Source organism: Macaca fascicularis, chromosome 3 (genome assembly GCF_037993035.2).
Source record: "Macaca fascicularis isolate 582-1 chromosome 3, T2T-MFA8v1.1".
Classification (NCBI taxonomy): domain Eukaryota; kingdom Metazoa; phylum Chordata; class Mammalia; order Primates; family Cercopithecidae; genus Macaca; species Macaca fascicularis.
In genome coordinates, this window is record NC_088377.1 from 158,917,953 (window position 1) to 158,930,119 (window position 12,167).

A 12,167-nucleotide genomic window follows, 5' to 3' on the forward strand; every position below is an offset into this window, starting at 1 on the left:
ACTCTCATAGCCAGTAGTTAATATTACCTTGAAAGTTTGGTATGGTTGATGAATTGCGTCCTGTTAATAATTGCTACAGATTTTTGAATAATTGCAGACCAGTTTGATGGTCCTGGGTTGGCATAAGAACATGAAGATTTACTTTTTCCTGTGAGCTTTCTTGGGATGAAGAAATTTAGTGTTTTTTTCTTTAACTTTTAAGAAATGTTTATTGACTATTTTTTACATGATTTATTTCCCACTGAAAAATAAATTCCACTGGGCATAAAATGTATTTTTGTAAGTCACAGAGTAACCCAACTTGAAGCTAGTTTTTCAGACTTAGGCAGTTCATGCTATAAGCCCTAGATCTCATGGTCACCCTTACAAGAGAAATATCTAATTGAAAAAATTAAATATGAAGAGCATTAATTTTGAAAGTGCTAAAATGACATAAAGGGATCTCACTGGGCTTGAGATATTAAGTATTAAAATTGTTAAAGGTTTAAATTGTTAGTAACTTATTGCATAGAAAATGTGCCAAATGTCAGTAAATAAAAAAATTCTTTTTTTTAAATAAAAATTTACAGAAAAATTATGGCAATACTACAAAGAGGTTCTGTACAACCCCCACCCAGTTTCTCTTACTATTAACATCTTACATTAGTATGTTACGTTTGTCACAATTAGTGAACCAATATTGATACATTAGTATTAACTAAAGTCAGGGTTCTTTTTATTGGAGAATGGTGTTAGAAACTAAGGTCTGGGCCCTGTGGTATGGTGGTTGCTGTCGAGATGTCATTACTTTTAGGTTCTCTCCCAGCTGACAGAGCAAAGAAATATATGTGTGTATATTAACCTATGTATACACATACATCTATGATTATTTTGATATGTAACATCTGTATCTTTATTAAGCTAAATATGAGTTCATATAGTGTCTTCAATTCTAATCAATTACAGTATAGATTATTCTAGCCTCTTCCTCTTGCTTATCTATAACTTCCTATTTCAAACAGTGAAAAATCTGTCTTCCACCACCTACTATCTGCTTACCTAATTTCTCATTTCCAGTTTATGTATGTAGTGGTTTCAGAATTATTACATATAGCCGTGTGGGATACAACTTTGTCAACTAGAGTGGTGCTTATGCAGGTTCTGTTATCTTTAGTTTTACTGACTCTACTCATTTCCAAAGTTGTTTAGTCCAGAACATTTCACTCATACTCCTCCTAGTGAAGTTGTTTCATGTGTTAGTAACACAGATTCTTTTTTTGCAGTCTGCATTCCATTTTAGGGTTCCCTCCTCTCCGGTCTCCTAAATTATTATTATTTTAATTCACATACATCAAGGTTTATTCTTTGTGCTGTAAAGTTCTATAGGTTTTGACAAATGCAAAGTGTCATGTTCCCATCATTACAGTGTCATACAGAATTGTTTCACTGCCCTAAAAATATCCCTTGTCCTTTGCCTATTCAACCCTTACCCCCCTTTCCCACACTCCTGGCAACCACTGATCTGTTTATTATAGAGCTGTGCCTCTTCCAGAATGCATATAATTGAAATCATACAATATGTAGACTTTTCACCTTGGCTTCTTTCATTAGCAATATGCATTTAACATTCCTCCATGTCCTTATGTGGCTTGTAGTTTATTACTTTTTACTGTTGGGTAGTATTCGATCATAGAAATGTACCACAGTTTGTTTATCCATTCGCTGATTGAAGTATACCAATATACCTAGGAACATGACTGCTAGATCATATAGTAAGACTATATTTAGCTTTGCAAGAAACTGCCAAACTGTATTTCAAAGTGGCTGTACCATTGTGCCACCAGCAACTCTTGCCAGTGATCCAGTATTGTCAGTTTTTTGGATTTTAGCCATTCTAAAAGGTGAGTGATGGTATCTCATTGTGATTTTAATTTGTAATACTCTAATGACAAATGATGGTGGGTTTCTTTTCATATGTTTGTTTTCCATTTGTAAATCTTCTTTAGTATGGTGTCTATTCAGATGTTTTGCTTACTTTTTAAAACTGTGTTGATTGTTTTCTTTTACTTTTTCTTTTTTCTTTTGATATGGAGTCTTGCTCTTTCACCCAGGCTAGAGTGCAGTGGCATGATCTTGGCTCACTGCAAACTCCCCCTTCTGGGTTCAAGTGATTCTTGTGCCTCAGCCTCCTGAGTAGCTGGGACTACAGGCGCCCACCACCACGCCTGGCTGTTTTTTTTGTATTTTTGGTAGAGACGAGGTTTCACCGTGTTGGTCAGGCTGGTGTTGAACTCCTGACTGCAGATGATCTGCCCGCCTTGGCCTCCCAAAGCTAGGATTACAAGTAGGATAGGCATGAGCCACTATGCCCAGCTGATTGTTTTCTTATCATTGAGTTTTATATTCCTTCATTTTTGAATGGAGTAAATAAACACAATAAAACTGGTTGAGAAGACATGCATTTAAAAAATCGTAACGAATTGTAGGATACACATTCTATTATTTCATGGGAAAAATCATGGAAGAGTCAGTTCAGTATTCAGTGAATCATTAATGTGAGGATGTAAAATTTGATACACACACAATTTATTGAGCACTTATCCTATGTCAATCAGTGTGCTAAATTTTTTTCTTTTATATTAACTCATTTAATTCCCACTACAGCCCTGTGTAATGGCAGCTGTTCTTCCCACCATTTTATAAAGGAAGAAACCTTAGATCACACTCAGTTGAAGAGTTCTAAACCCCTATGCAGTGCTGTCTGATAGAAAATATATTTTAAAATGAGATGATCTAAGGTTTGTTTACTTACAAAGCTAAAGGAAAGTATGTCTTAAATTTAATAATGAGTGATTATAGAAACAGATTACAGGAAATAGTCCATCTTTCTTGAATTATCCAAATTGTTACAAGCCTCAAATTCATTTTTGTTTGTATGAGAACACATTTAGGTGATTGGATAGAAGTATATAGTTTTTCCCAGATGTTAAAATTTATTTCACATTAACTTTTTTTCATCTTTACTTTCTTCAAGGCAAGTAGGATAGAATGTAATAATCAAATAGGTTTTTTCCCCCACCCCATTTTAGAGCAGATAAATAATTTCCAAGAGCCATTTGCTTTGTTATTGGATAAGTAATTAACAAAAAGAATTCCTAAAGACAATTAGAATCATGACCAAACTGAGTCTTAAAAACAGCAGTACTCATAGCTGGTGGTTGGCTTGGTGGCTGGCGATGAGCCTGCAGCATGGGACTGGGTGTTCCACCACAGCTTGGCTGTTGTCCAGGGAGCTCTCAGTCGCTGGGGTTCCCACAGTGCCAATCACGAGGCAGGTGCAGAAAGGATGAAGGTTTCTGTTCCCCATTAGTGTTGAGGGCGTGCAGGTCGTCTGACATGAGGGGCATGAAAAGTGAAGTTCCTGCTTTGCTTTGGGTAAGAAATCTGCATTGACAGGGGCTCAAGAACCTGCTCTTACACCTCACATGTCTTAGCCTGGCCTTTGAGATGAGTAGGGAGTTTGAGTGGGAGTTTGAGTTTCCTCTTAGAAAAACAGAACCGAGGCACTTTCATTTTTTAGTTTCCTAGTACTTTTGTTAAGAATAAAAGCCAAAATGAGTTGTAAAAATTTAAAATTTTTAGATTTTAAATTTGCATTGAAAAAAGTAATGCTTTCTTTTTCTTTTCTTTTCTTTTCTTTTTTTTAATGGAGTTTTGCTCCTGTTGCCCAGGCTGGAGTGTAATGGCATGATCTAGGTTCACTGCAACCTCTGCCTCCCAGGTTCAAGCGATTCTTCTGCCTCAGCCTCCTGAATAGCTGGGATTACAGGCACCTGCCACCACATCCAGCTAATTTTTGTATTTTTAGTAGAGACAGGGTTTCACCATGTTGGCCAGGCTGGTTTTGAACTCCTGACCTCAGGTGATCCACCTGCCTCAGTCTCCCAAAGTGCTGGGATTACAGGTATGAGCCACTGCGCCTGGCCAAAATTAATGCTCTTAACATGTAAAAAGTAAAGTGCAGTGGAATTCTGGCACTTATGCAAGATAATACAACTTAAAAGATTTATAAGAATATTAACTGCTAATGAACAGTAGAGGGATCTAATTAACATTGAAAGTTAGATGAGGAAAGTGTTTGTCTTCTATTCCCAACAGGGCATCTTTGTAACTATGACTCCTGAGAAGATTCTGTTTTCAGTCTTAAAACAGGAATGGGGGAAAAATGCAGGCCTCGGTAAGTACAAAAAGGGGAAACCAAAGGAGACAAGGGAGTTACTGTAGATTTTGCAGGGCTGAGGAAAGTCAGAATAAATACCAGAGGCAATGATACTGGTAATTTTCTTTGGGCTCAGAGAAGTAATGCTTTGCTTTGTCAGAGTTGTAGTAAAATTTAGATCTAAGAAGCTCGTTGGAAGTTGTAGCAGAATCCTGTCTTGTTTACTGTGTCCACTGCCTGGCACAGAGATGGAACACTATAGGCTTTCCAAAAACATCTGTGGAATGGAATCAGAAAGTCACTTTATTTTCCAAGATGCAATTCTTTATTTTGAAAGATAAATATTTAAAAACTTTATACATTTTTGACATGATTATGACATACATCCTTCCAGGCTTTCTTCAATGCTTATGCAAACATGTATATGTGACCTGTAGGTCTCCTTTTACCCAGTTTTTGGAGTACAAATAAGGTCACATCTCTTCTTAACTTTAAATGTTTAAAACATTGAAGTTAGCAAGAAGCCCAGAAACTTTTTCTAAAGAACTTTTCCACCCCTAATTGTCCAAGAATTCCAAGTCTTTCTTGGTTCAAATAGGTAATTTCTGTTTCTAAACACTAGAAAAAGGAGAATATGAAGGATCTGACTAGTCCATTGTCACATGCCCCACCCCATTTTCTGCTGCAAGAGCCTCTGTCACCACAGCATTGTGTCACTGATGAAAATAGGTCCTCCCACAGAGTCAGATGCATCTCAGTCTATTGCTACTATTATCACCCTGTTGGAACAGATCCCTGCACGGGTCACAGTAGTTCCTGGAAGATGAAACTCATTCTCCCAGCCTTAATATCAGCCAGTAACACTTTGTTGTTGGAGTTCCAAAGTTGCTATAGTAGTTTCCAAAGCCCACCTGGCACCTAAGGATGGGTGAGTAAAGACAAGTTTCCAGTTTCAGCTGCAGAAGCAAGAACCCATCTCCCACCACATAGTAGGTGTTGGCATTAAACTTCTCTCTTACGGTGTGGTGTGTTCTCCTCGGTATCTTCGGTATTTCTGTTTGCTCACTCCAGTTGGGATTATCTCAATGCACCAAACAGATTCTAACTACACTGAATCTCAAAAGAAATAGAAGTAGTCTTTGTCAAGCCACGAAAAAGAGCTTGTTCTTCTTTCTTCTCCTCCTAGACACCTACATACTTTTCATTCTTCTAATGAAGATGGTCCATTCAATACATTCAGAAGAAATGAAGAAAAAAATACAAGTCTAGTTTGTGATAAGTCCTTGTTTTCACCTAAACAGAGAAGCAAGAACACAAATTATATAAGGCACCTTTCTCTTAAATAAACAGAAGAGTTCTATGTGGTCTAGTTACACAGAGATCACAGTGATTAACTACTCAGTTCTGGAGCCAGACAACTGGGTTTGTTCAGATTCTGGCACTCTTTCTTGAATTTGGGCATGGCATTTAACCTTCTGTACCTCAGTTTCTTCATTTTTAAATTGTGATGTTAATAATAAAATGTACTAACTTTATAGGGTCTTTCCTGAGGCACATAATGCAATTTAAACAACAAACAAGTATACGTAACAGACATTTTTTTCTTACAAAGACAGTACCATACTAAACTTAATTTGCTTTATTTGAAAAATTATATTTTTAGGTAAAACTTTGTAAGTTAATTTTTTTTGGATGAAAAACATGATACCAATTTATCAATTTGATTTTTCTTCATTAGCATGATATACTTTGTTCTAGAAAGGACTTTGGCAATTTTCATACATGTCTTTAAATATAATTTTTGCACATGTAAATAAGAGTTCCAAAGTGTTTTGCCATCACTTTGTCAGTGTTGCCTCTCAACAGCCTTTGAAGTGGGGAGATTCCAGTCAGTGTCTCAGACACAAGGATGCAGGCTGTGGAGGCCAGTGAGCCACAGTCACCGAACTGGGAATTGGCTATCCTTTTGACCATACAGATTAATCACTGTAGTTTCACCAATCACATTGAACTTGAAGATCAATAAATGACCCTAAAACAATGAGATTTCATAGACTCTTTCTATGTAGTAGAAGTTAAAGCAAATCAGAAAGGAGTCCCTAAACCTGTGAATTCTTGAATTTTAGTTTTCCAGGCCAACAAGCCTTCTTTAAGTGGCTTCATGTCCTGTACTTAGTTTTTGATCATAGATTGGTATAAGAAATGACCATAAATGTTTTTGAGAAAATTATTGCTGAAAATACTGTTCATGATGCCACTCAATGATGTAAGTCTCTAAACAGCAAACTCTTCCATGAATGGGGTAGAGGGAGGATGGTTTTTCTTTCCAGGTGAACTTACATATTGCCTTTTCTCAGATATCAGACCATGAGAATAATACAATGGATTGGGCTTTGACAGCCAAGACTTTCAGAATTGCTGTTAGTGCCCATGTGCAATGAAATTTTTCTATCATGTCTCTCTTATTATTATTATTTCAAATGCCCTGTTTTAACTGTTTTGATTACTGATTATCTATTTAGAGGGAAACAGTTATAAATAAATAATTCACTGTTCTATTTACTGTGCACCCCTGCCTTTCTAAATATAACTCTTCTATGTATCATGTAAATTATCACAGAACTCTTCTGAGAAAAAAATGGTTACTTTTCTTTTTAGAATTCAAATTTATAATTATCTACATCTATAGATAGCATCTGAGTTTCAGCATGATATCACCAATGAAAATTTAATCTGTGTTATGAATTCCCTTGTTTCTAGAAAGGCTTCAGCGGGAACATGGGAAGAGAACCCATATGAATAAAACATTTCATGACTGGCAGTTTTAGAAAATCTTACAGGATTTGGTAGCTTTTACATTTATGACAAAATTGTATTTTTGATATTGTTCATAATTATTTCAGTTCGTTAGCAGCATTAATAAGCTCCCATTTTGAACAGCTTGAAGATCTTTAAGACTTCCTTAATGAGAAACTACCTTTAAGTTATAGAAGACCCATCAGGGTGCCAAATTCCATCTGGACAGAGTTACAAATACACCACTGTTTATGAGCTGAAAAGTAGAGCAACCAAACAACAGAGCTTTAAAATGCTATTTCAATACAAGGGGACATTTTCACCATATAAAAATAGAAGTTTGTCTGTAAATAAAAATGATTTTACAACTGCAAGAGTACTTGATTTACCCCTTTTCATTTAGTTCCAATACCAATAAATTCTTAGGGAATGAGAAATTCCAGTGTTCCTGAGAATTCTGATAGCTTTTAGAGAGTTCAGTTTTCTGTAGCATTCCATTTTGCAATCCTACACAAACTCCTAATTTATAACCAGTGGTATGTAATGATAATTTCTAACATTTATTAAGTGTTTATTAGATTCTAAGTGCTTTATTTCTGATATATATATCACATTTAATTTATTTCATCCAGTGGTTCTCAACTGGGGACAGTTTTGTATCTCTCTCCCCAAGATATTTGGCAATCTCTGGAGATAGTCCTGGTTGTCACAACCTAGGATGTATGTGGTCCTACGAGCATCCAAGGCATAGAAGCTAGAGATACTGCTGAACATTCTACAGTACAAAGGCAACCCTCACATCAAAGAATTATCCACACCCAAATGTCAATAGTACTGAAGTTGAGAGACCCTAACTTAATCTGTTCAACAACCCTATGAGGTGGGTTTTTTTTTGTTTTTTGTTTTTTTTGGTTGGGGGAGATAAAGTCTCACTCTGTTGCCTAAGCTAGAGTGCAGTGGCATGATCACGACTCACTGCAGCCTCGATCTCCCAGGCTCAAGCCATCTACCTGCCTCAGCCTCCCAAGTAGCTGAGATCAGAAGCATGCACCACCACACCTTGCTATTTTTTATTTTTTGTAGACACAAGGTCTTACTGTGTTGCCCAGGCTGATCTCAAACTCCTGAGCTCAAGCAATCCTCCCTCCTCAGCTTCTCAAAGTGCTGGAATTACAGGTATAAACCATGGCACCTGACTAAGGTGGGTCTGTTTAACCTTGTTTTGAGGCAAGGAAAAAAAAACACAGAACGGTTAAGTAACTTATTTAAGGTCACAGAGCTAAGTGTGGTGCCAGGATTGAAAACCTAATTCTTTATTGCTTTAGCACAAGCTATTTCCACTATACTCTGTCATGTTCAGATAATGTTGATGTCCATCAGTAGATTCTGAATTTTGAAGGATGGAGATACTGCCTTATTCTGTACATCTGCTTTAGCATCCAAGCTCTTGCTTGGTGAAAAATTAATGTTAACCATTCATCTCTTGAGCATCTTCAAATATCCCCTTTAGAATGACATTTCAACTATTAGGTCAGTAACCCCAAGAGAAAATGGTTGGTTGAGTGCATATACTGTATTACAAAATAAGGGCTGAATTCAAAGGAAAACATAAGATGCAATTCGTGCCTCCAAGGAGGTTGTAGGGAAGAGGGGTTATGTATGTATGTAAATAGAAGTTGGTGTGCGTGTGTGTTTATAAACAGAATTGTCAGACCAAACATTATTTTGGAAGCAGTAAAAGTAAACTAGAATCTGACCTAGTCATTTCCCAGGACACCTCTTTCAAGTCCTGAAACATCTTTGTAAGACTGTAATGTGTGTTTACATCCTAGGTAATCACTGTGGCCCACTGTTGAAGAGCTGTGGCCGTTCTTACCCTTCTAGCTTAGATAAATTTATAAGCACAACCAGACTACATATATGAAGCTGACGAGACCTCGTCTTTTTTTTTTAAATGAGCTTTTCTTCCCAATAGGAGTGACTATTTCTTTTCTTCTTCCACATTTTCAGGTTTTAGTGTACTTGTGATTGCTACCCACTTATCACTGTTAAAGTCCACTCAGGAGAGAATCTGAGAAACACTCTCAAATTAAGTTGAACATGATGGATAAGTAAAGTATTGTGAAAGTTCACTCCCATGATTTCTAATGGCGAAACCTGGCAGGGTGAATAATCTTTGACAAGAAGGTTATCACTTATAATCTTTCATATATTGAGATCATGTGTAAGAAGCACCCAGCACATTGCTGAACACAAAGTAGGTATTAAATAAATGTTGGCTTCCTTTTCTCCTACTCCTCCTTGCTCTTCTTTTTAATATACCTTTAAAATGATGCCACACAAATGGCCACACAGTCTTCGATATTTAAGATCAGTTCGGGCATTAGGAAATTCTATAGGGGAAGTATGTGGAATCATTAAATGCTTGGGCTCAGGCCACGGATTGTTTAGGTTTAAATCCAAGTTTCCTCTTTTGTTATTAATTGTGCAACTTGCTTGGGAAAATATGAAACTTGTTTTTCCTCAGGTTCATTATCTGTAATATATAGTTAATGAAGAAGTTACCTGTCCCATGAAGGTGTTGTAAAGATTAAAAAAGGCAAATTAGGCTGTGTATTTGTCATTATAATTTGGCATATATGGTAAGTGCCCAACAACCATAGGCTATTATAAAATTGTTATAAAATGATATGAGCTATCATTGAGCAGCATGAAAGAAGAGCTTCACTGTTTCACCTACTCTCACCCTGGCCCATTAATCTCTTTCCTGTTCCTGACATTTCAAAGATACGTTTAGGATTTCAGTCATGACCTTAAGTCACATTTGAACAGTTTTCTGGTGGATAAGTCCTTATTCCCACATTATGTATGTACCTTGATGCAAATTCTGAATATCATGTCGCAATTAGTGCATTTGGACATGCTTCCTAACTGTGTTAAAGCTCTGAATAATGGTAAAGTTTTATTTCTACCAAAACAAATTTGGACCATAATGTTTTATGATAAAAATCTATGGTCTTCCTATGTACATGTGTGTGTACATGCTTAAAATGGAATGTTATAGTTAAATGTAATTCTTTAAAAGTATATAACTCCAGTGGCTACTTGGTTTGGCTACTTGGTTTGTAGATATCTGCTTTCCTGTTTCATTGTTAAACAGGCCTAGAAGTTATTATTTCATGAAACTAATGTGAGGAAAGAGACTAGGTTGATGTATAAGTGACATTATAAAAATACATGAGGGATGATTTGATTAGAAGCAGTATTACACAGTGATAGGAGTAATGGTTTAGAACTAGACCCAGGTTTGAATCTTAGCTCTATCATTATAGGCATTTACTTAACTTTTCTTGTTTGCTTACTCAACTGAAAACTGAAGATAATAACACCTGTTTACATGGTTGTTGTAAGGGTTATATGAATAATGTCTGGCAAATAGTAAGAACTCAAGTAACTGTTTCATTCTTTCCAGAAGGAGATTGACTGAAAAATATTTGGAGTCTCCTGCAGCCATATTCCTTAGTCAGCTTCTATGATTCTCTTTGGAGCTTAATTCTTAATCCCTTTATTTTCACTTGCTTGTTGATAACAAAGAATAATTTATTTCAAAATAATTTATTTCAAAAATAATTTTTTGAAATAATTTATTTCAAACGCATGTATTATATTTGATGGGCCACACTAATAGTTATAAACCAAACAACAGATTGGGGATGGGGAAGTGGATGGAGTGAGTTCAGTCACATGTCTGGGAAAAGTCAATAGTGAAGACAGTCTCAATTTTTGTCATACTGGAGAGTGAAAACACAGGTAGAGGATTTCAAACAACAGGGTGGATGGTGAGTTAAAAGTGCTAAAGTTCTTTCCTGGTGTCTAACTTAATGCAATGTGGTTTATCTCTTTGCCCTTTTCTCTACTATTCAAATTTAGGATAATAAAGATTAAATGTTTCTAAATCTTACTTTACAATATTCAAGAAAAAAGGTATGCTTTTGTCCACTGAAGTGCAAAGCAGAGCTATGAAAACCTGCTGAACACATTCTTTATTTTCAACACATGTTCTTGTCTTTCCATCATGAAATGCATGTTTTATTTGTACTGTAGTTGGGTGACCACAAGTTAACAATAAGATCATTCACAAGACCCTTGCCTTAGATGTGTTGACAATGAAGTAATCAGGCCAAAATTTTTACTTTCCTTTGAATTTTTCAATTCAAACACAATGTGTGCTTGCTTTTACACAATAGGGTTCAGGGATTAGAGGGTTGGCTCTTTAAATACCGTCAGAGACACAGGCAATCCTACACCAAGTGCTCAGAAGGAAGGCGCCTACGCCTGGGAATGTCCAGTTGCCCTTGGAGAGTTGAAGATGGCGTTTCTCTGAGTCAGGTCAAAGTTAACACATTACCTTCGCTTCAAAGACTGCTTGGATTCCTTTCGGTGGATTAGTCAAGATGTTTTGCTGACTGAGACTAGGAAATCTATAGGAGGGCGGGTTAGTTTACATTGTTGCTTGTCATTGTCGCTAAAACACTCCAAAGCCCTCCTTAAAAATGCACACTGGACTAAAAACGACAGACAAGGAACAAATCCTGGGCTGGTAATTAGGCGAAGCACTATCTCCTCTTACCTCCTTGTAGATTTTTTTTCCCCCTTTAAGTACGTGTCCTCAGATTTCTTTGTCATCCTTGGAGTTCACTCACCTAAGCCTGAAACTAATAAAGCTTGCTGCTTTTCTCCAACACGCAGAGGAAGCGCTAAGGTGAATGCATCAGACCCACACTGCCGCGGAACTTTTCGGCTCTCTAAGGCTGTATTTTGATACACGAAAGGCACATTTTCCTTCCCTTTTCAAAATGCACCTTGCAAACGTAACAGGAACCCAGCTAGGATCATCGGAAAAAGGAGGAAGAGGAGGAAGGCAGGCTCGGGGGAAGCTGGTGGCAGCGAGTGCTGGGTCTGGCGGACCCTGCCGCGAAGGACGGTCCAGGAGGCTCTCCGGGGAGCCAGTTCTGCCGGTGGCTTCTTCTGTCCTCCAGCGTTGCCAACCGCACCTAAAGAGCGGCCGCGACTGTCGCCCACCTGCGGGATGGGCCTGGTGCTGGGCGGTAAGGACACGGACCTGGAAGGAGCGCGCGCGAGGGAGGGAGGCTGGGAGTCAGAATCAGAAAAG

The 12,167-nt window shown here is 37.3% G+C and overlaps 1 protein-coding gene across 1 annotated transcript in view; it reads left to right on the top strand.

The window, feature by feature from the left end:
* The first annotated feature begins 11,882 nt into the window (after window positions 1-11,882).
* The window catches only part of CFTR (CF transmembrane conductance regulator), a 181,689-nt gene continuing 181,404 nt past the window's right edge, over window positions 11,883-12,167 (top strand). The window contains exon 1 of the mRNA XM_005550598.5: window positions 11,883-12,102. The gene's annotated coding sequence lies outside the window, so the exon portion shown is untranslated. The remainder of the gene's footprint in view (window positions 12,103-12,167) is intronic.